Source organism: Carcharhinus amblyrhynchos, chromosome 8 (genome assembly GCF_965287045.1).
Source record: "Carcharhinus amblyrhynchos chromosome 8, sCarAmb.v2.hapA, whole genome shotgun sequence".
NCBI classification, from domain to species: Eukaryota; Metazoa; Chordata; class Chondrichthyes; order Carcharhiniformes; family Carcharhinidae; genus Carcharhinus; species Carcharhinus amblyrhynchos.
The window spans coordinates 122852359-122873957 of record NC_137331.1 but is presented as its reverse complement, the minus strand read 5'-3'; the positions used below and the strand labels follow the sequence as shown (position 1 = coordinate 122873957).

At 46.5% G+C, this 21599-nt stretch overlaps 1 protein-coding gene and 1 long non-coding RNA gene across 2 annotated transcripts in view; one reads left to right on the top strand and one right to left on the bottom strand.

The window, feature by feature from the left end:
* LOC145346881 (uncharacterized) overlaps nt 1-10293 on the top strand; it is a 30018-nt gene extending 19725 nt beyond the window's left edge. The window contains exon 2 of the long non-coding RNA XR_013887738.1: nt 10004-10293. This is a non-coding gene — a long non-coding RNA (uncharacterized LOC145346881). The remainder of the gene's footprint in view (nt 1-10003) is intronic.
* Nucleotides 1-21599, bottom strand: part of LOC145346880 (carbohydrate sulfotransferase 9-like) — a 110780-nt gene that overhangs the window by 75893 nt on the left and 13288 nt on the right. The window contains exon 2 of the mRNA XM_080194742.1: nt 17559-17809. The gene's annotated coding sequence lies outside the window, so the exon portion shown is untranslated. The remainder of the gene's footprint in view (nt 1-17558; nt 17810-21599) is intronic.

Below are 21599 nucleotides of genomic sequence, written 5' to 3'. Positions count from 1 at the left end.
TAAATATTGAAAAGAAATGCTGAAGCCAAAAGAAGGAATCATATAGCGACACGGTGGCACGGTGGTTAGCGCTGCTGCCTCACAGTGTCAGAGCCTCAGGTTCGATTCCTGGTTTGGGTCACTGTCTGTGTGGAGTCTGTATGTTCTCCCCGTGTCTGTGTGGGTTTCCTCCGTGTGCTCTGGTATCCTCCCAAAGATGTGCGCGTTAGGTGGTCTAAATTGACCCTAGTGTCAGGGGGATTAGCAGGATAAATATGTGGGGTTATGGGAATATGGCCTGGGTGGGATTGTGGCTGGTACAGACTCAGTGGGCCAAATGGCCTCCTTCTGTATGATAGGGATTCTATATTGCATTGTCTCTTTAAAATGCATGTGTTTTTGTGCTTGGAATTGAAGGAAGCAGGCTGCAGAAGCTAGTTTTGCAACATTGTGTCAAAAGCCCAGTGGCCAGAGTTCCAGCAGAGCAAAACAGGCTTTTGAGTTGGTCCAATGAGTTTAAAGTAACTACTCCAAGAATCAATTGAATTCAAATTTAAGTGTTGTTTAAGCCACTCAAACTGCAGCAATACTGTGAGATGTTCTAGGGAATTAAACACGGAGAAGGGGAAATAACGGGTAGAGTAATCTTACCACCTCTTTAGTCAGAAAGAGGAAGAGGCAATTCTCTCATATAGAATCTTGCAGTTTAATAAAACTTACCATCTACTGTCAGAATAGATCAATGCAGAAGACGTGACAGATTGAACACAAAGGCCTTCTGATTTCTAACAAGTGCCTGTCCTTTTGAGAATGACTGGAATTTACAAGGCTGTTTTATTCATGAGTTTTGTATTATTTGGACAGCATTCTATTGGGGAGTTTATACAGTTTGTTTGCTGTTCTAATAAGGGTGTCACCAGTTTTAAATAAAGACTTGTTAATTGTTCATGATAGAGAGCATCCCATCCTGCTTCAATTTACCTGAACTAGTAACTTCCTACACACACACACACACACACACACACACACACACACACACACACACACACACACACACACACACACACACACACACACACACACACACACACACACTATCAGGTGAGGTATATCCCTTTCAGCATGTGGGAAACATCACCATGCAGGGGGAAACATCACCACCGTGTCTTAATGGTATACAAGTTAAAATCCCCCATATGTCACATTCATTTCCTGCATCCTTATCTAATCTTTTCATAAATACACTCCACTGCTTAAAATTATAGAATCCCTCCAGTGCACCTCTCTTTACATCAATCTGAGCTCCCTACATACTTTGAGGAGACGACCATCATCCTGGTATTAAAGAAAAGCCAGGTAGTGTGCATTAATAACTATTGTCCAATGGCTCCGACGTCCATCATTATTAAGCACTTTGAAAGGTTAGTCATGGCACGAGTCAATTCCCAGACAGTCTGGATCCAGTACAGTTTGTCACCACCGCAACAGGTCCACAGTGGATGCCATCTCCCTAACCCTACACTCCACCCTGGAACAGTTAGATGTCAGACCTATGTCAGACTCCTATTCACAGACTACAGCTCAGCCTTCAAAACTATTATTTCTTTGTGACTCATCTCCAAGCTCCGTGGCCTGGGGCTTGGCAACTCCCTCTGCAACTTGATCCTAGACTTCCTACAGACCACAATCAGTAAGGATAGGCCACAAGACCTCCTCCATGATCATCCCCAACACCGGTGCCCCACCAGGCTGTGTTCTCAGACTATAGAACATAGAACACAGAAAAACTACAGCACAAACAGGCCCTTCGGCCCACAAGTTGCGCCGATCATATCCCTACCTACTAGGCTTACCTATAACCCTCAATCCCATTAAGTCCCATGCACTCATCCAGAAGTCTCTTAAAAGACTCTATCGAATTTGCCTCCACCACCACCGACTGCAGCCGATTCCACTCACCCACCACCCTCTGAGTGAAAAACTTACCCCTGACATCTCCTCTGTACCTGCTCCCCAGCACCTTAAACCTGTGTCCTCTCCTAGCTACCATTTCAGCCCAGGGAAAAATCCTCTGAGAATCCACCCAATCTATACCTCTCAACATCTTATACACCTCTATCAGGTCGCCTCTCATCCTTCGTCTCTCCAACAAGAAAATACAAGCTCCCGCAACCTATCCTCATAAGGTATGCCTCCTAATCCAGGCAACATCCTTGTAAATCTCCTCTGCACCCTTTCAATAGCTTCCATATCCTCCTGTATTGAGACAACTAGAACTGAGCACAATACTCCAAGTGGGGTCTGACTAGGGTCTTATAAATCTGCAGTGTTATCTCCCGACTCCTAAACTCAGTTCCTTGATTGATGAAGGCCATTACACCATATGCCTTCTTAACCACATCCTCTACCTGTGAGGCCAATTTAAGAGTCCTATAGACTGGACGCCAAGGTCCTTCTGATCCTCTACACTGCTAAGAGTATTACCCCCAATATTATACTCCTTCATCCTATTGGACCTGTCAGAATGGACCACTACACATTTATCCGGGTTGAAGTCCATCTGCCACTTCTCCGCCCAATCTTGCATCCTATCTATGTCACGCTGCAACTTCTGACATCCCTCCAGACTATCCACAACACCACCAACCTTTGTGTTGTCGGCAAACTTACCAACCCATCCCTCCACTTCCTCATCCAGGTCATTTATGAAAATTACAAACAGCAAGGGTCCCAGAACAGATCCCTAGGGCACTCCACTGGTGACCGACCTCCATGCAGAAAAAGACCCATCCACAACCACTCTCTGCCTTCTGCAGGCAAGCCAGTTCTGGATCCACAAGGCCAAAGCCCCTTGGATCCCATGCCCTCTCACCTTCTCAAGAAGCCTTGTATGGGGGACCTTATCGAATGCCTTGCCGAAGTCCATATAAACCACATCTACAGCTCTTCCTTCGTCAATGTGTTCAGTCACATTTTCAAAGAGCTCAACCAGGCTCATATGGCACGATCTGCCTTTGACAAAGCCGTGCTGACTACTTTTGAGCATACTAAACTTCTCTAAATGTTCATAAATCCTGTTCCTCAGGATCTTTTCCATCAGCTTACCAACCACTGAGGTTAGACTCACCGGTTGGTAATTTCCTGGGCTATCCCTATTCTCTTTCTTGAAAATAGGAACCACATCCGCAATCCTCCGGAACCTCTCCCATCTCCATCGACGACGCAAAGATCATCGCCAGAGGCTCTGCAATCTCTTTCCTCGCCTCTCACAGTAACCTGGGGTATATCCCATCTGGTCCTGGCGACTTACCTATCTTGATACTATTCAAAAGTTCCAACACATCCTCTTTCTTAATGTCCACATACTCAATCTTTTCAGTCTGCCGCAAGCCTGCAGTACAACCACCCAGATCTTTTTCCACCGTGAATACCGAGGTAAAGTATTCATTAAGCACCTCTGCTATTTCTACCGGTTCTGTACAAACTATCCCACCTTCACATTTTATAGGTCCTGTTCCTTTACATCTCATCCTTTTACTCTTCACATATTTGTAGAACGCCCTAGGGTTCTCCTTAATTTTACCTGTCAAGACCTTCTCATACCCCTTCTGGTTCTCCTAATTTCCTTCTTAAGTTCCTTCCTACAAGCTGTATACTCCTCTAGATCCCTAACATTGCCTAGCTCCCTGAACCTTTGGTACGTTTTTCTTTTCTTTTTGACTAGGTTCATTACAACGTTTGTGCACCATGGTCCCCGTAACCTACCAAAACCTCCCTGTCTCATCGGAACGTTGTCGTGCAGAACTCCGGACAAACATTCCTTGAAAATCTGCCACTTTACTTTGGTACTTTTACTTTTTACAGTTATATGCGTATACTCCTTATACACATATAACTGAGGCCAAATTCCTCTCCAACTCGATTTTCAAGTTTGCTGATGGCACCACCATTGTGGGTTGAATCTGAAACAGCAGTGAGACGGAGTACAGGAATGAGATAGACAATCTGGTGAACTGGTACAACGTCAATAATCTCTCCCTCAATGTCAACAAAATGAAGGAAATAATCATTGACTTCAGCAAGTGGAGGGCATACCCCGCCTACATCAGTGGGGACAAAGTTGAGAGCTTTTAGGTGTCCAGATCATCAACAACCTATCCTGGCCTCCCCATGCCAACACTATATTAAGAAAGCCCACCAATGCTTCTACTTTCTCAGGAGACAAAGAAAATTTGGCATGGGCACTACATTCCCACCAACTTTTACGGATGCACCATAGGGAGCATTCGTTTCAGTTGTATCACAGCTTGATATTGTTCCTAGTCTACCCATGACCACAAGAAACTACAAAGGGTCGTGAACGAAGTCTAGTCCGCAATGCAAACCAGTCTCCCATCCACTGACACTATCTACATTTCCCGTTGCTTCAGAAAAGCAGCCAGCATAATCAAGGACCCCTATGGCCAATGCACCTAATTTAACTCAGCCAATGCACCTAACTAGCACGTCTTTCAGACTGTGGGAGAAACCGGAGCACACCGCGGAAGCCCACACAGACATGGGGACAATGTGCGAACTCCACGCAGACAGTAACCCAAGCTGGGTATCAAACTTGGATCCCTGGCGCTGTGAGGCAGCAGTGCAAACCATTGTGCCATCTCTCATCCCCTGTACCATGGAGCTAGACCACAGGGGTGGGTGAGAAGGTGGTGAGATAGTGCTCCCCCCCCCACCACATCCCCCTCATATGTTACCAGCCCCCACGCCCAGCTGAAAACAAGCCCTCAGTGTAGAGGAGGTGAATCCAGCTACATGCCTCAGTCATTATTACCAGGTCATCGTACCTTGTAAGGTGAAGTTGTGTTTGCAATTTTGTCTCTTTCACTCTGTGTGTTTGGGTAAAAACCGCTTGCTTATGTGGGCCACACATACGCTAAAATGTTCTCCTGTTCTCTGTCTATAGATCTCACTGTGTAACTGTCCCAGGGAGACAGTGCTGGACTCACAGTCTCTGAGTCTCTGGGGAGATGAGGTCTCAGTTTGGACCCCAGCCAAAGGCAGGAGAAAAACATACTTTATCCCTTCAGGCCCAGACCAACCCACTTTCCCCCAAAAACAGAACGACCAGTAGAATTCTTCTCATTTTGAATTGAAATAAAGAAGCTATGTTAGTCTTTGATTTCTCTCTGCATTTCATTGCAGGTATCATATTACTAAACTCGTGGTGCACTACTGTCACAGATTAATTACTTAGAAGCAGTCTGCAGCTATTATGTTACCAGTTAGTCCGCGAGATAAAGGCTCTCCTTGTAATCTATTTTCCATTATAATTATTACAGAGGAGCTCCTGTTTCACCTAAAAAGAGCACACACTGCCCCACACCAGCCATTGCCCTTGCTAATGCTGAGCCTGGCTAGAGGCGAACACATTGGACTGAGCTCCATCTGCCTCTCCAACACCACACCCGCCACCGCCCCCCTCACAACCATCACCTCCGAGCTGCCTCAAAACAGCTCCCACAGCCGCCTGTTCAGCCAGAATTTATCCAGCCCCGCTGTCCTCCTCACCACCTCCCCAACCGCATCCCCCCCCCACCCCCCCGACTACTGTGGGATCCCAAACCCCAATGATCACAGGGTCAATTATTTTTCAACAAAGCAGAAATTCGAATAATCTTGAGTGACAGTTGTTTGTTTCCCTAGCAGCCTCCGATTGCATCTCTGCCCTCCTCCGATTCTGACCTCTTTTACCCCCTCCCCCCGACTTTAATTGCGCCGCTGCTGAGTTGTAGAGTCATGGACATTTATAGCATGGAACTCTAACCCTAACCCCAACCCTTCTGCCCAACTCGTCCACGCCACTTACGCCTTCATAAGAAGCAGGAGGACGCTACCAGCCCCTTTAATCCATCCCGCCATTTAGTACAGCACGGTGGCACAGTGGTTAGCATTGCGGCCTCACAGCGCCAGGGACCCGGGTTCGATTCCCAGCTCGGGTTACTGTCTGCGCGGAGTCTGCGCGTTCTCCCTGTGCCTGTGTGAGTTTCCTCTGGGTGCTCCTACATTCCGAAAGACATGTTGGTTAGGGTGCATTGGCTATGCTAAATTCTCCCTCAGGCTATTTTCACAGCAACTTCGTTGCCATGTTAATGTAAGCCTGCTTGTGACGCTAATAAATAAACTTTAAAAAATGTGGTCATCTATGCCAGTCTCAGATCCTTTTCTGTGCCATTTCCCCAGAGCCCTTGATTTCTCGATTTATCAAATAGGATTCGCTAATCCACCAGGCTTGTTATTCCCCAGTTGATACGTGGGATGTGTGTTTGTGTCATGTTGCAGGAAATTGGAAGTGAAGTTATTATTGGTGCAGGACTTGAGGCTAACTCATGAACGAGAGGTGAGCTGTGCTAAATATTTGTGCTTTTTCGAGGACCATTGTTAAAGATAATTAAGCATCTCTGTGCCAAAGATGCCCTACAGCTCCATATTCCATCCCTATCTGTACTGGCTCAGCTGACTTCTGCTGTGTGAATGGTGGGGATATGTGGGGGCTATGTGATGTTGTAGGTTAATGGAGCACAAGCTGGAGTTCAGTTCAGCCAGGCTTTCCATCCCAGAGTAGATATTAAAAATATCTTGACCAACTGGGCTGATGAATGGCAGGTGAAGTTTAATTCAGATAAATGTGAGGTGATGCATTTTGGTAGATTCAACCAGGGCAGGACTTATTCAGTTAATGGTAGGGCGTAAAGGAGAGTTATAGAACAAAGAGATCTAGGGGTACAGGTTCATAGCTCCTTGAAAGTAGAGTCACATGTGGACAGAGTGGTGAAGAAGGCATTCAGCATGCTTGATTTCATTGATCAGAGCATTGAATACAGGAGTTGGGACGTCTTGTTGAAGTAGTACAAGACATTGGTAAGGCCACACTTGGAATATTGTGTACAGTTCTGTCACCTTATTAGAGAAAGTATATCATTAAACTAGAAAGTGCAGACAAGATTTACTAAGATGCTACTGGGACTTGATGGATTGAGTTAGAAAGAAAGGCTGGATAAACTGGGACTTCTTTCTCCGGGGTGTAGGAGGCTGAGGGGTGATCTTGTAGAGGTCTATAAAATAATGAGGAGCACAGATCAGCTAGATAGTCAATATCTTTTCCCAAAGATAGGGGAGTCTAAACTAGAGGGCACAGGTTTAAAGTGAGAGGAGAGAGATACAAAAGTGTCCAGAGGGGCAATTTTTTCAGATAGAGGGTGGTGAGTGTCTGAAACAAGCTGCCAGAGGTGGTAGTGGAGGTGGGTACAATTTTTTCTTTTAAAAAGCATTAAGACAGACATTAATAAGATGGGTTTCAAGGGCTATGAGCCAAACACAGGCAACTGGAGCTAGCTTAGTGGTTAAGAGAAAGGGCAACATTGACACGTTGGGCCGAAGGGCCTGTCTCCATGCTGTAAACCTCTATGACTCTATTTATGTACCCCCACTTTAAACAAAGAACAAAGAAAAGTACAGCACAGGAAAAGGCCCTTCGGCCCTGAGAGCCTGTGCCGATCATGATGCCCGAATTAAATTAAAAAAACATTCTGCCCTTACTCAGTCCATTCCCCCATTCTCTCTCTACTCACTTACCCATCCAGATGCCTCTTCAATGTTGCTAATGTGTCCGCTTCCACCAGCTTCTCTGGCAGAATATTCCAGGCACCCACCACTCTCTGCATGAAAAACTCCCCCTGCACATTTCCCTTAAACTTTCCCCCTCTCACCTTGAACCTGTGTCCCCTTGTAATTGACACTTCCACCTTAGGAAAAAGCCTCTGACTATCCACCCTGTCCATGCCCCTCATAATTTTGTAGACCTCTATCAAGTTTCCCCTCAGCCTCCGTCACTCCAGTGAAAACAATCCCAGTTTATTCAACCTCTCCTCATAGGCAACACCCCCAAGACAAGGCAACACCCTGGTGAACCTTCTTTGCTCTCTCTCTCCAAAGCTTCCACATCTTTCTGGTGGTCTGTGACCAGAACTACATGCGATGCTCCAAATGTAGCCTAGCCAAGGTTTTATATAGCTTTTGATTTTGATTTGATTTATTATTGTCACATATATTAACATACAATGAAAAGTATTGTTTCTTGCGCACTATACAGACAAAATATACCATTCATACAGAAGGAAACAAGAGAGTGAAGCAAGTAGTGTTACAGTCATAGCTAGGGTGCAGAGAAGGATCAACTTTATGCAAGGTAAGTCCATTCAAAAGTCTGACAGCAGCAGGGAAGAAACCGTTCTTGACTCAGTTGGTATGTAACCTCAGACTTTTGTATCTTTTTCCCGAAGGAAGAAGGTGGAAGAGAGAATGTTCGGGGTGCGTGGGGTCCTTAATCATACTGGCTGCTTTGCCAAGGCAGTGGGAAGTGTAGACAGAGTCAATGGATGGGCTGCAACATGATTTCCCAACTCTTGTACTCAATGCGCCGGCTGATGAAGGCAAAGAATGTCATATGCCTTCTTAATCATCTTGGTCACTTTTAGGGAACCGTGGACCTTCACGCCCAGATCCCTCTGTATGTTCATGTTCCAAAGGGTTCTGCCATTTACAGTACAATTCACACCTAAATTTGATCCTCCAAAATGCATCACCTCACATTTGTCCGGATTAAACTCCATCTGCCATTTGTGTGCCTAAGTCTCCAATCTATCTATGTCCTGTTGTAGCCTCTGACAATCCCTGGCACTATCAGCACCTATAGGAGCTCTACAGCTCTAGGTTCAACTGAGGCTTTCAAAAGAGAATTAGACAGCCATCCAAACAGTAAATATTTGCAGAGCGCAGGTGGAGGGGGTAAAGGTATAGGAGTGAAATCAGGTTCCTGGCAACCGGCAAGCTAAGGACAGTTGTGTTGTATTCAATGATTCTACAAATTCCTGCCTTGCAATAACAGTGGGATCTAATTGCTTTCAATCTGATTAACGTTATGTAACATCTGGTTCCTGACACTTTTATTTGCCCAGCAGACATCCAAGGGTTTACTTAAGCATTTTCCACCTGGGTGTTTGTTTAGTTTCTGTACACAGCATCCAAACACCGGAAAGTTCCATGTCAGGGGATTAGTTACAACTGCAGCACGAGAAATATAACAGAGCTTGCACTTTGTTTATCTCTGATAAAGTGAAACATCCTAAGGCACTTCACAAAGGCAGACAGAAAGCCACAGAAAGAGATAACAGGAGAAAAGATGATAGATTTTAAAGGAGGTTGTTGAGGGAGATGGAAAGGAGGAAAGGTTTAGGGAGGGGATCCCAGAGTTTGGGGAGCTGACTCCAAAGTTTTAAGATCCTGAAGGGGTTTGACAGAGTAGATGGTGAGAGTCTCAAGCGAGGGGACATAGCTACAAGAATTCTCTGCCCCAAAGGGTGATGGAGGCTGGATCATTTGTTGTTTGATATAAATGATCTGGAGGAAAAATGTGGGGGGCTCTGATTAGTACGTTTGCAGATGACATGAAGTTGCAGTTGCATGAGATAGTCATGTAATACATACATGATCTTATCATTAACAACAATAAATTGCACTTACGCACCCCAGTGTACCTCCCAGGTACATTATCCAATAACGTTTGACTCGGAGCTGCATAATATATTAGGACAGGTGATGAAAAGCTTAGTCAAAGAGGTGGGTGTTAAGAAGTATCTTAAAGGAAAAGGAGAGAGAGCAAGGCAGGGAGGTTTAGGAAGATAATTTCAGAGGTTATTTCCTTAGTAGCGGAATGATTGAATGATTATAATTGGCGGATGCACAAGGTGCCTTAATTAAAGGAGGGAGAGATCTCTGGGGGAGTTGTGGGGCTGGAGGAGATGGGGAGTGACAAGGCCATTGAAGGAGATTGGAACCAAAAGAGAAAATGCTGGAAAATCTCAGCGGGTCTGGCAGCATCTGTAAGGGGAGAAAAAGAGTTGACATTTCCAGTCCAGGTGACCCTTGGTCAAAGCTCTTTTTCAAACTTTTTCTCTTTTGGTTTCAGATTCTGGCAGCCGCAGTAATTTGCTTTTCTGAAGGAGTTTGAAGACACGGCTGAGAATTTTTAACAATCGAGTCTTTTGCCGGATAACAATTAACTTGTTACAGACTCATCTATTACATCATCTCCATGTGAAAGTGTTTGGAAAAATCACTTTTTAGTTGCAAAAACAAGATAAGGATTCAACATTGTAAATTATTTCAATCCACTTGCACACGGCTTGCTCATGGTAAAAATATGCATACCTCCTCTGATTTTCCATTGTTCAACAATAAAGAAAGGTTACAAGTTTATTTTCACAAAGCTCTTTTTAGAAGTTTTCGATTGTGTACAAGATATTTCCCCAAATACTCAACCCCCACCCCCCAACCCCCGTTTCCAATCTGGATGTTTTGTATCTTTGATTTAAATAATATCTCTGTTTCTCAGCTTTTGTTCCCTCTAACTTAAACACTAAATACTCCAAAAATCACACAGTATCCGTGGAAGCCATGATGCCGGCGTTGGATTGGGATGGACACAGTGAGATATCTCACAACACCTGGTATTGTGAGACATCTAACAGTATGTGTGGAGAGAGAGAGAGCTAACAGGCTCAACTTTACCAGCTGGGACCCAGGAAGTAAATTCTTTCCTGCCTCTGAGCCATGCTGCCAACTGCGGGCCAGTTGCTTTAGAGGAGAGATGCTGGTGGAATCACAATCTTTTTATTCATTCACGGGATGTGGGCCTCACTGGCTACACCAGCATTTTTTACCCATTCCTAATTGCCCTTGAGAAGGTGATGGTAAGCTCATGCGATGTAGTTTAAAGTTCATTTATTAGTGTCACAAGTAGGTTTACATAGAAACTAGAAGCAGGAGGAGGCCATTTGGCCCCTCGAGCCTGCTCTGCTATTCATTTTGAACATAGCTGGTCATTGAATTCAATATCCTGATTCCCCCCCTTTCCCCTCCATATGCCTTGATCCCTTTAGCCCAAGGATGATATCTAATTTCTTCAAATCAGCCAACGCTTTGGCCTCAACATTAACACTGCAATGAAGTTACTGTGAAAACCCCCGAGTTGCCACACTTCAGTGCCTGTTTGGGTACATTGAGGGAGAATTTAGCGTGGACAATGAACTTAACCAGCTTGCCTTTCAGACTGTGGGAGGAAACTGAAGCACCCGGAGGAAACCCACGCAGACACGGGGAGAAAGTGCAGACTCCGCACAGACAATAACCCAAACTGGGATCTGAACCCGGGTCCCTGGCACTGTAAGGCAGCAGCGATAACCAATGCCACCCACAGTGCTGTAGAGAGGGAGTTGTGTGGTTTTGTTCCAGCAACAGTGAAGGAATGGCCGATATATTTCCAAGTCAAGGTGATGAGGGGGTTGGAGGGGAACCTCCAGGTGATGGTGTTCCCAGGTATCTGCTGCTCTTGTCCTTTTAGGTGGTAGGGGTTGGGGGTTTGGAAGGCGCTGTTGAAGGATCTTGGTGAGTTGCTGCAGTGCATCTTGTAGACGTCACGTTATGCGTTGGTGGTGATGGGAGTGAATGTTTGAGGATAGGGAGCCAGTCCAGATTAATTTTTGGGGTGATATAGGTTCAAATCCCACCACAGTTGATGGAATTTAAATTCAATCAATTAGTAATTCCGGAATTGAAAGATAGACTCAGTGATGGTGACCATGATAACTATCACCGATTGTTGTAAAAAACTATCTGCTTCACTACTGCCCCTTTTTAACGGAAGGAAATCTGCCGTCCTTACTCAGTCTGGCCTACACTTTAGGGACTGCAGCGGTTCAAGAAAGCAGCTCACCGACCCCTTCTCAAGGACAATTAGGGATGGACAACAAACGCTGGTGTAGCCAGTGGCACCCATGTCCCAGAAAATGAATTTTACGAAATGAGTCCAGGCCCACGACAATGTGATTGACTCTTAACTACCCTCCGAAACTGGCCGAGCAGGTCATGTCCCATGATAAGGTTTTATTTAAATTGTTGCCTGCCTAGAGCCAATGTCGGGCCTCTTCCCATCTCTGTGTGTATTTTGTCCAAATGGGCTCTCATTTTGGGAGTCTACGTTCTGTGACCAATGGGCACCACAGGAGCTGGGGTACGTCATTGTCCATGGGAACGTTAATTTAAGGTGTTAAGTTTCCTTTAAAGTTTTAGCTTTTGATTTGTTATACCGTCCCTTTAAGAAGGTACCTCTCTGTTAACTTGTTATTTAATTTACTGTTAACTTATTAACATGCTAATTAGTTTTATTGGTTTGCTGAAAAGTGTATAAAAAGGCATGGTGTTACACTCCCTCCGAACTGACCCCCTTAAGGGCAGGATTCCGTCACACACCAATGGCTGGTGGTAAGGCCGGGAGAGATTCCTGATCAGCTACCTCAACCCATAGCTCCAGACTACAACTTGCATGGGAACGTGTGCGTTGCCACGGCAACTCGGCCTTCCTGAGTGAAATGTAACACAACACCACAATAATTCATTATGAAGTCTCAAGGAGCATTACCAGGCAAAGCCTTGGACACAGAACCACACAATAGGCCGGCAGGGTGGCAACAGCGGTTAGCGCTGCTGCCTCACAGCGCCAGGGAGCCGGCTTGGGGGTCACTGTCTGTGCGGAGTTTGCATGTTCTCCCCGTGTCTGCGTGGGTTTCCTCCGGGTGCTCCGCTTACAAAGAACAAAGAAAATTACAGCACAGGAACAGGCCCTTCGGCCCTCCAAGCCTGCACTGACCATGCTGCCCCACTGAACTAAACCCCCTACCCTTCTGGGGACCATATCCCTCCATTCCCATCCTATTCACGTATTTGTCCAGAAGCCCCTGAAAACTTATTATCCTATCTGCTTCCACAACCTCCCCAGTAGGAAGTTTCAGGCACCCACCACCCTCTGTGTAAAAAATTTGCCTTGTACATCTCCTTTAAACCTTGCCCCTCGCACCTTAAACCTGTGCCCCCAAGTAATTGACTCTTCCACCTTGGGAAAAAGCTTCTGACTATCCACTCTGTCCATGCTCCTCATAATCTTGTAGACTTCTATCAGGTCTCCTCTCAACCTCCGTTGTTCCAGTGAGAACAAACCAAGTTTCTCCAACCTCTCCTCATATCTAATGCCCTCCATTCCAGGCAACATCCTGGTAAATCTTTTCTGTACCCTCTCCAAAGCCTCCACATCCTTCTGGTAGCGTGGCAACCAGAATTGAACACTATATTCCAAGTGTGGCCTAACTAAAGTTCTATAAAACTGCAACATGACTTGCCAATTTTTCAACTCAATGACCCGGCCGATGAAGGCAAGCATACCCTATGTCTTCTTGACTACCTTCTCCACCTGCGTTGTTACTTTCAGTGACCTGTGCAGCTGTACACCCAGATCCCTCTGCCTATCTAATACTCTTAAGGGTTCTGCCATTTACCGTACATTTCCTATCTTTATTAGACCTTCCAAAATGCATTACCTCACATTTGTCCGGATTAATCTCCATCTGCCATCCTATACTCCAAAGATGTGTGGGTTAGGTGGATTGGCCATGCTAAATTGCCCCTTAGTGTCAGGGGAATTAGCAGGGTAAATACTTGAGGGTACAGGGATAGGAGCTGGGTAGGGTTGAGGTCAGTGTAGACCCAATGGGCTGAATGGCTTCCTTTTGCACTGTGGGAATTCTATGATCTTATGAATAAGATATTTGGATGGGAGACTAATGCTTTGATCTGTAAGATATTGGATTCAAGGAGGAGAGGGCAGTACAGGATCATAGAGGTTCAGGGGATGGGGGAAAGGAGGGGACGAGAGGGGCGGTAGATTCCAGGGCTTGGGGGCCCAGCAGCTGAACGCACTCTGGAAGAAAAGGAACAGTAAAATGGGGAATTAGGAATACTGGCTAGTATTCTGGAATATTTTTTTTCCCCTCTGGGACAGCTACCAATGGAACGATGAAAATGAGGCTGGAGAAGTGTGGAGATCTGAGAGAGAAGTTGGGGTTGGAGGACATTATGGAGATATTTTGACTTCCCATCCTTGGCTGCAGCTCAATATCAGAGATCTTTTTAGACAGATAATGGAAACAAAGTGTCCAAACACTTTGGCATAGCTCAGCGAGATAGTCAATATCTTTTCCCAAAGATAGAGGAATCTAAAACGAGAGGGCGTAGGTTTAAGATGAGAGGGGAGAGATACAAAAGTGTCCAGAGGAGCAAGTTCTTCACATGGAGGGTGGTGAGTGTCTGGAATGTGCTGCCAGAGGTAGTAGTAGAGGCGGGTACAACTTTGTCTTTTAAAAAGCATTTGGACAGTTACATGGGTACGATGGGTATAGAGGGATATGGGCCAAATGCGGGCAATTGGGACTAACTTAGGGCTTTAAAAAAGGGTGGCATGGACAAGTTGGGCCGAAGGGCCTGTTTCCATGCTGTAAACCTCTATGACTCTATAACTTAGTAAAGGCGACTTGATAATCACTCCACAAAATATTGCAGGGGCCTCCAGAGATGTTTCAGCCTAGATTCTTCCTTCTGAAGATTAATCTTTCCTTTTCTAGAAGGTATTTTATACATCATACCCAGAGAGATAACAAGGTAAAAATGATTTCCAACAGACGGTGAAATAGCCCAATTCCATGGCCCTGGGGGATGGCATTACCCAAATACAACTGCAGCCATTGCTTGGCTTGGAAGCTGCCAAGCTCCCTGCGTGAAGGCACCAGAGGCGGTATAGAGGAGATTCATAGAACATAGAACACTACAGCACAAACAGGCCCTGCGGCCCACAAGTTGCACCAATCATATCCATACCTACCAGGCCTATCTATAACTCCCAATCCCATTAAATCCCATGTACTCATCCAGAAGTCTTTTAAAAGACCCCAGCGAGTTCACCTCTACCACCACCGACGGCAGCCAATTCCACTCACTCACCTCCCTCTGAGTGAAAAACTTACCCCTGACATCTCCTCTGTACCTGCTCCCCAGCACCTTAAACCTGTGTCTTCTCGTAGCGACCATTTCAGCCCTGGGAAATAGCCTCCGAGAATCCACCCTATCTATACCTCTCAACATTTTATAAACCTCTATCAGGTCGCCTCTCAACCTTCGTCTCTCCAGGGAGAAGAGACCGAGCTCTCTCAACCTATCTTCATAAGGCATGCCTCCCAATCCAGGCAACATCCTTGTAAATCTCCTCTGCACCCTCTCAATCGCTTCCACATCCTTCCTGTAGTGAGGCGACCAGAACTGAGCACAGTACTCCACGTGGGGTCTGTGAGGTGGTCCACTTTGGTAGGAAGAATGGTAGGAAGGACTATTACTTACGTGGCGAAAAACTGCAGCAGGCGACGGTGCAGAGGGACCTCGGGGTCCTTGTGCATGAGTCGCAAAAACCCAGCTTGCAGGTGCAGCAGGTGGTCAGGAAGGCGAATGGGATGCTGGCCTTCATAGCGAGGGGGATTGAATATAAAAGTAGGGAGGTCTTGCTGCAGCTGTATAGGGCATTGGTGAGGCCGCAGCTGGAGTACTGTGTGCAGTTTTGGGCGCCGCACCTGCGCAAGGATATTTTGGCCCTGGAGGGAGTGCAGAGGAGGTTTACTAGGCTGATACCGGAGTTGAGGGGGTTGAGCTATGAGGAGAGGCTGAATAAACTAGGCTTGTACTCATTAGAGTTTAGAAGAATGAGGGGAGATCTCATTGAGACGTATAAGATGATGAATGGGATGGATAGGATAGAGGTGGAGAGACTCTTCCCGCTCAAAAAAGACAGTAGGACTAGGGGGCACAGCCTCAAGATAAAGGGGAGGCGGTTTAGAACGGAGTTGAGGAGGAACTTCTTCACTCAAAGGGTGGTGAATCTCTGGAATTCTCTGCCCGTTGAAGTGGTGGAGGCTGCCTCGCTAAATATTTTTAAGAAGCGGGTTGATGGGTTCTTGATAAGAGAGGGGATTAAGGGTTATGGGGAGAGGGCGGGAAAGTGGAACTGAGCCACAACAGATCAGCCATGATCTTATTGAATGGCGGGGCAGGCTCGAAGGGCTAGATGGCCTACTCCTGCTCCTATTTCTTATGTTCTTATGTTACAAGGGTCTTATAAAGATTCAGCATGGTGTTGCCTGGGATGGAGTGTTTGAGCTATAAAGAGGGACTGGATAGGTTAGGATTGTTTTCTCTAGAGCAGAGAAGGCTGAGGGGGGACATGATTGAGGTGCATAAGATTATGAGGGGTTTGAACAGGGTAAATAGGAAGCAGCTGTTCCCCTTGGTTGAGGGGTCAATCACAAGGGTGCATCATTTTAAGGGAGGTACTGGAGATTCAGAGGGTATTTGAGAAAAATCCTTTTCACTCAGAGGGTGGTGGGACTTTAGAATGCGCTGCCTGGGAAGGTAGTGGAGGCTGGAAATTACAATCTTTCAAAAATATTTGGATGAGCACTTGAAATATCATAACATTCAGTGATAAAACACAATGTTCTAAATTCTTGCTGACAAGGAACTCAATTTGGAGGGCAAAATTAAAGTTTAAGAGTTTATTAGTGTCACAAGTAGGCTTACATTAACACAGCAATGAAGTTACTGTGAAAATCCACCAGTAGCCACACTCCGGCGCCTGTTCGGGTACACCGAGGGAGGATTTAGCACGGCCAACGCACCTCACCAGCACGTCTTTCAGACTGTGGGAGGAAACCGGAGCACCCGGAGGAAACACACGCAGGCACGGGGAGAACGTGAAGACTCCGCACAGCCGGTGACCCGAGCCGGGAATCGAACCCCAGTCCTCGGCGCTGTGAGGCAGCGGTGCTCACCACTTGCCATTGTGCCATCCCAAGCATCACCTTGGTGCCACCAAACCACTGTGCCACCTTGCTGCCACTGATACAGGACAAGTGCTGGAAAATGGGTTGCAGTCATAGTTATTGTTGTCGCAGACTCGATGGGCTGAAGGGCCTTCTCTGCGCTGTACGACCCTGACCCTACGAAGACACCAGTTACCGGAAGAACCCAGCGCACCCAACTGGAGCAGGGGACCTGCCACAATCCACCTTCTCTCCCCAGTGCTAACCAACATTTGCAGCTAGTATCTCGTTACCATTCTGACCGAGTTTTTGTGTCCATGTTTCACTGCAGTTGTTCCCCTCTCACACACTACACCCCTCCCACCTGCCCCCACCCCTCCACCCCCCTCACTCAGCACACACCCACCTGTCACTGCCCACGGTTAGAGAGGTCCCCTATATTTAAACAAAGCAGCTGAGAGACCCATTCAGGCAAACAAAGTAAAAAGATTTCACCCAGTACACTGCAAAGTGTAGTTAACGGCAGGAGGGCTCCCCCCACCCCCCCCCCCACCCCCACCCCAGGCACCTTGTCCCCTCCAGTTTTCTGAGCCCAGTTCTGCACACGGTGAGGTATTCTGTCAAACACATTGCCCTCCTCACCCAAGGTCCCAATGTAACTCAACAGGCTGTTTGTCTAGCTCCTGCATCGCAAACAAGCTTTGAAAGCGGGTTAATCTGCCCCCCCCCCAACCCCCCACTTTAAAGCAAAAAAAAATTGCATGTACTCACAGCATGTACAGTTCCTCGCTATCTTCCGTCACTCAGGCAAACTGTACAGATGTTGCACGAGAGAACTTTTCCTCCTTCAGCAGAAATGAGAACCTGATACCATCCCCTGTTTCGCTGTTTTTTCTCTCTCTCTCTGTCTGTCCGTCTGCCTCAGTCCCGGAATCTCTGGAAATGGGAGGACGTGGGTTGCAGAGGGAGAGAGGGAGAGGGAGAATGGGGGGCTGGGGGGATCATCTCAGGTCTGTATATATCTGAAGTGAGAAAGAGAGAGAGAGAGAGAGAGCTTAAAACTGGTTGCTGTTCCTCAACCTTCACATCTGGTGTAAGCCAATCAACAGGATCAGACACTCCTCCTTTGGCATGTGTTGACTGAATGCAGTAGCTCAGTCAGATAATCCATCCTATTCCAGGAACGGTGGGAGGGGGGGTAGAAATGTACCAAACAGCGTCAGAGCAAACCAGTTCTCCCTGTCGCAGACACTTAACACTAGAGACTGACAGAATCTTTGCTTTGCTGTAAGGTTGGGTGTGTGGGATGGGGAGGAGGGGGGGGAGGTGTGAATGAATGAAAGAGGGAAAGGGAGACGGCGCACATGAAGAGATTACTAAACAGCAAAGGAATGACAATTAGGGTAACGCACTACTTCAACCGCCAAAGCAAACACAGGGCACCAACTTCCACTCAAAGGCAGGATTAACAGGACTCCTTTCAAAGGCATCGAGTTGCACTCGAGCAGTTTTATCATTCCCATCAAATGCCATCATATTCCAAAGTTCTCATCAGAAGCACCTACTCTGGCTTATCAGATCCAGAGCTGAAGAGCAGCCAAGTCTTTTAACACCCTGCCCTCCCCGCACCCACCACCCAGCCCTCACGGCGTGAGATCTGATGTGACGTTGACACACAAGATGCAGCAAAGCCAAATATCTTTATTGCAATGAGCGCAAGAGCGAAAAGTTCTTGCTGCAATTATACAGGGGAGGCGATGGCCTAGTGGTGCTATCGCTAGATTTCATTAATCCGGCTCATGTTCTGGGGGACCCGGGTTTGAATCCCACCACGGCAGATGGTGGAATTTGAATTCGATTAAAAATATCTGGAATTAAGAATCTACTGATGACCAGGAAATCGTTGTTGGAAAAACCCATCTGGGTCACTAATGTCTCTTTAGGGAAGGGAAATCTTATCTGCCTTACCTGTCCTGGTTTACATGTGACTCCAGAGCCACAGCAATGTGGTTGTGGTTGACTTTCAATTCTGTCCAAAGGCAACTCAAGATGGGCAATAAATACTGGCAACACCCATGTCCCATGAATGAATAAAAAGGCTGGCATTGGACTGGGGTAAACACCAGTAAGAAGTCTCACAACACCAGGTTAAAGCCCAACAAGTTTATTTGGTGGTTGTTGGACTTTAACCTGGTGTTGTGAGACTTCTTACTGTGAATGAAAAGGATACAGGGCAACGGTGAGGCCATACCTGGAGCAGTGTGTACAGCTCACCAGGCCCATTCCCAGTTGCCTTGTGAGGACACAATGGGCAGGATTTTCCAGCCATGCTCCCGCCAAGGCTGGAAAATCCTGCCCGAGGTCACTAGAGGTCAATCCACTATGATCCCTGTGGCAGGCGGGACAGGAAAATTTAACCCATTGTGTACAGTGGCCACCTACACTTCAGAGACTGAGAGGCAATCTCAATGGAGATTGGTATGGAGGGCATTAGCTATGAGGAGAAGTTGGAGAAACTTGGTTTGTTCTCACTGGTTGAGGGGCGACCTGATAGAAGCCATTATGAGGGACATGGACACAGTGGATAGTCAGAAGTTTTTTCCCAGGGTGGAAGAGTCAATTACTTGGGGGTGCAGGTTTAAGGTGCGAGCGGCAAGGTTTAAAGGAGAAGCAAGTTATTTACACAGAGGGCGGTGAATGCTATGAACTCGCTGCTGGCAAGGTAGCCGGCAAGTATATACGATAGTGAGCTTTAAAGGACAAATACATGAATAGGATGGGAATAGAGGGATACGGTCCCCGGAAGGGTAAGGGGGTTTCTAGTTCAGTCGGGCAGCACGGTCGGTGGAGGCTTGGAGGGCCGAAGGGCCTGTTCCTGTGCTGTAATTTTCTTTGTTCTTTGTTCTTTAGAAGTGCGAAACCCTAAGCAAGTTTGAAGGGGGAGATAGATTCTGCTCCCTCTGCTTGGAAAATGACGGACGGGGGGGAGGGCAGAGTCTTAGAAATAAGGGCACTGCCACTTGGGACAGAGGTGAGTAGAAAAATCTTCAATTGAATCTTTGGACACAAGAATAAGAAATAGAAGCAGGAGTTGGCCACACTAGGTCCTTCAAGCCTGCCTCACCACTCAATACCATCATGGCTGATATACACCGGCCTCAGCTCCTTGTCTATACCAGTTCTCCAGAGCTTCCTCAATATTTATCCATCTCCACTTTAAATACTGCTAATGATCCAGGCTCACCTACCCTTTGGGGCAGAGAATTCCAGAGATTCACCACCCTCTGTGAGAAGAAGTTTCTACACACCTCAGTTCTAAATGACCGGCCCTTTATCTTGTAGTTATGTCCCCTTGTTCACCACTACTGAAAACATCTCACCATCTACTGTGTCAAACCCTCTCAGGATCTTGTATGTTTGAGTAAGGTCACCCCTCACTCCCCTAAACTCGAAGGAATACAGACCCAGATTATTGCATCTCTCTTGATAGGACAACACTCTCACCCCAGGAATCTGCCTGGTGGATCTCCTTTGGACTGCCTCCAATGTCTCAGTCCTTTTTCAGTACGGGGACCACAACTGGATTATCTTTAACAGCTGTAGACGTGATCTTTCAGCAGTGAATGTCATTATCAAATTAACGCCGCTACTTTCTCAGAAGACTAAGGAAATTTGGCATGTCAGCTATGACTCTCACCAACTTTTACAGATGCACCATAGAAAGCATTCTTTCTGGTTGTATCACAGCTTGGTATGGGCTCCTGCTCTGCCCAAGATAGCAGGGAACTACAAAAGATCGTGAACGTAGCCCAATCCATCGCGCAAACCAGCCTCCCATCCATTGACTCTGTCTACACTTCCCACTGCCTCGGCAAAGCAGCCAGTATAATTAAGGACCCCCACGCACCCTGAACATTTTCTCTTCCACCTTCTTCCACTGGGGAAAAAATACAACAGTCTGAGGTCACGTACCAACCAACTCAAGAACAGCTTCTTCCCTGCTGCTGTCAGACTTTTGAATGGACCTACTTCATGTTGAGTTGATCTTTCTCTACTCCCTAGCTATGACTGTAACAATACATTCTGCACTCTCTCCTTTCCTTCTCTACGAATGGTATGCTTTGTCTGTATAGCATGCAAGAAACAATACTTTTCACTGTATGTTCATACATGTGACAATAATAAATCAAATTAAATCAAATCAAAATCAGGCATCGTATGACCTGGGAGTAAGCCCAGAGTGAGGATATTTCCAAAGTCATGCATTTTGACTCAAAACCTTAGAAAACAACTTGGGCCGCACCATGAGCCAGTATTAGTGCAGCATTAACCCAGCCAGTTCCCCTTAAGGAATGAAGGTTGTCTGGCATTGATATAATTCCTTTCATTTCTTCGTCTAGATTTGAGCAGCTATTAATACCTGAGCTAAATTGGCAATCAGATCACTTTCCAGCAAAAATAGATCAACATCACTCAAAGTAGCCAGGCTGACCCACAACCTCACTTCACCCAGGCAACTCGCTTAATGGGCATCCATTCCACCAGCTTTAATGCTCACTCCCTCCACCACCGATGCACACTGGCAGCTGTGTGTCCCATACACAAGATGCACTGTAGCAACTCACCAAACCTCTTTCAGCAACTCCTTCCAAACCTGCGACCTCTAGGTTGCAATGGGAACACCCACCTGAAAGTTCCCCACCATGTCACTTTTCATCCCACGTATTTACCAGGGCCAATCCACCTGACCTACACACCTTTGGACAGTAAGGGACAATTTAGCACGGCCAATCTACTTAACCTGCACATCTT